The sequence below is a fragment of the Papaver somniferum genome, chromosome 10, assembly GCF_003573695.1.
Source record: "Papaver somniferum cultivar HN1 chromosome 10, ASM357369v1, whole genome shotgun sequence".
In the NCBI taxonomy this organism is placed as follows: Eukaryota; Viridiplantae; Streptophyta; class Magnoliopsida; order Ranunculales; family Papaveraceae; genus Papaver; species Papaver somniferum.
This window is the reverse complement of record NC_039367.1, coordinates 26,364,400-26,366,930: the sequence shown is the minus strand read 5'-3', so window position 1 is coordinate 26,366,930 and position 2,531 is coordinate 26,364,400. Positions and strand designations below refer to the sequence as shown.

Here is a 2,531-nt window from a genome sequence, read left to right as displayed (position 1 = left end):
TTGGCGCCGCCGACGCGGACTTGTTTTTAGGGTTTTAAATTTACTTTATTTTATTTTTATTTTTTTATTATTTTTGTCATTTTTTATTTTTTTGGGTATTTATCTTGTGTCTACAGGTTCTGGATCATAAAGAAAATTGAGCCAAAGAGTTTGGTGATTTCATAAAGACTTGGAGCTAAAGACTAAAGCAAAAGAACAGAAAAGAAGACAATTTTATTTTAGACAATTTTAGTTTAAGGTTTGTTTATTTTCTTTAAAAAAAAACTGTATTAGGGATTATTATTTTTGTAATTTTTCTTTATTTTTCCTTATTTTTTTTATTTTTTTTTTGGACTTTTGGACATTATTTTTTTATTATTACCCTACGGAAAGGTACTTTAAATATAAACGATTTGCAGAGAAGGAGGACAATTACGATATTGTTTCTGCACCTTGGGTTCGTACACTAGACATCGGAGTCAGTGGCCCGAGTCGACTACAACTGATTCATCCCTCGTCTGGAACGGGAGCTAAGATTCTAAACACTCGCGAATCCCTTGTCAGCGAGTTACTGGACTCATTCGTATGCATATATGTTGAGAACTGAATATGGACATTTATTTTTCTAGTAAAGGGCAAGGCCTGGCCATACAAGATAAGGGTTCGGATTTCATCACCGTTCTTTTCTTGCCCTCTTTAGGAACACGTAACCTATGCGAACCTAAGCCTAAAATTTTGACTAGAACGAGACCGATAGGGTAACGAGCTTAACAGGAAAGTCATTCGAAAAATATTGGTTACTCTTTTAAGCATACTTCGAAGTTCTTGACGGTTTCTGTAAGTTGAATGCGTAACTGCCCCGCCTTGTAATACCGGTGAGGCCTTGGGTATCAAAGCTCCACCGAGCTTCCCTCGCCTCTATTCAACTTACGTTAAATCGAATTGATTCCAGAGGGGTTTGCTTAAATTGTAACGAATTCCCGTTCGAAGGATTAGAAGCTGGTCTAGAAACAATCTAAGTGGAGCCATCATGCTTTTTGTTTGCTAGAAATCAATAGATTTCATTTGGTTGAGTCGGCCTTGATCTGTGTTTGCTTACCCTTCCAATTTAGAAAATTCTATTGTATGCCTGAACGTAAAAGAGACGCACTAGGTAGATTTATTAAAGAGAAACCTAGTAGTTCGAAGCGTCTCGATTACCTTAATCTAGAAAGTCTGACTTTTGAAGAGTCTGTTTTTGAAAGTCATTTGACTGAGGAGAGAATCCTTGTTGCTCCGATAGTGCTAGGAATGGCAACTTTGAAAGGTTTGTTGAATCCAACTAGGACTACTCATCCTTCGTGTATTAAGTTAGCTGAAACAGAGGCACCCTATGAACTGAAACCTGGGACCTTACAGATGCTTCCAATCTTTTTAGGGAAAGAAAATGAAAACCCTTATTACCATGTTAGGGATTTTGAGGAAATTTGTAGTACTCTAAGAATTAGAGGCTGAGATGATGATGCTTTGAAACTTAGGTTATTCCCATTTTCCCTGAAAGATAAGGCCAAGTCGTGGCTGTGTAGTTTGGACTCCGAGTCAATTGAGACATATGAACAACTTACATCTGCCTTTTTCAATAAGTTTTTCCCTAGGCACAAAACATCGTCTATTAGGACGCAAATATGCATATTTTCGCAACAAGAGGGAGAATCTTTGTATAGGTATTTGGAAAGGTTCAATGATTTATTATCCCAGTGTCCTCATCATGGTTTAGAAAAGGTTAGGCTAGTTCAGATCCTTTATGAGGGTTTAGATTACTCCACAACGACCATGGTTGAGTCTCTATGCACTGGTGGATTTGAAAACCAAACTGTTGATGCGGCGATGGAATTTTTTAATGAAATCGCCGAAAAAACCCAGCAATGGGAAAATAGTAGGGCACCCCAGAAAATAATTCTTTTAAGTAGAGGAAACGTTAATAGGGTAGAAGGAGGTTATGAATCAGATGCCAAAATTGCTGCTATAGCAAAATGGTTAGAAGCCTTAGAAGTGGGCCAGACTAGTGGTGGAGTGGAGCCTTTTTGGGAAGGCCAGAATATTGAAGAGCAGGCCAATGCTCTTTATAATAACACTAGATTTTATAATCGTCAAAAGATTGACCCATATTCAGAAACCTATAATCCTGGTTGGAGAAACCATCCGAACCTTTCGTGGTCTAAGGGCCAAAGTCAAGGTCAGTTTAGTAATTCTAATGCTCCCCCAGTTTTTGGCTATACTAAGAATCCTTCAGGACTAGCTCAGTTTCAGAATCAGTCAGATAAGAAAATCCTAAGTTTAAAGGAATCTCTCGCCTTGTTAACTCAGCAAACTGCAAAATTCCAGTTATCCGTAGAACAAAGTCTACAAGCTAGTAATAGGATAGGACAAGAAAATAGTCAGGCTATTTCCGAGTTAAAAACCCAGGTTGGTTTGATAAGTGATTCGTTGAGAGAAAAAGGTAAGTTTCCTAGTCAAACACAACCCAACCCTAGAGGAGTTCATGAATTAGGTGCAAAACCATCGAATCAATT

General features: G+C 37.9%; 1 pseudogene; it reads right to left on the bottom strand.

The window, feature by feature from the left end:
- Positions 1 to 1,633: 1,633 nt before the first annotated feature.
- On the bottom strand, positions 1,634 to 1,733 carry LOC113319936 (annotated as a pseudogene).
- Between the last annotated feature and the right edge of the window lie 798 nt (positions 1,734 to 2,531).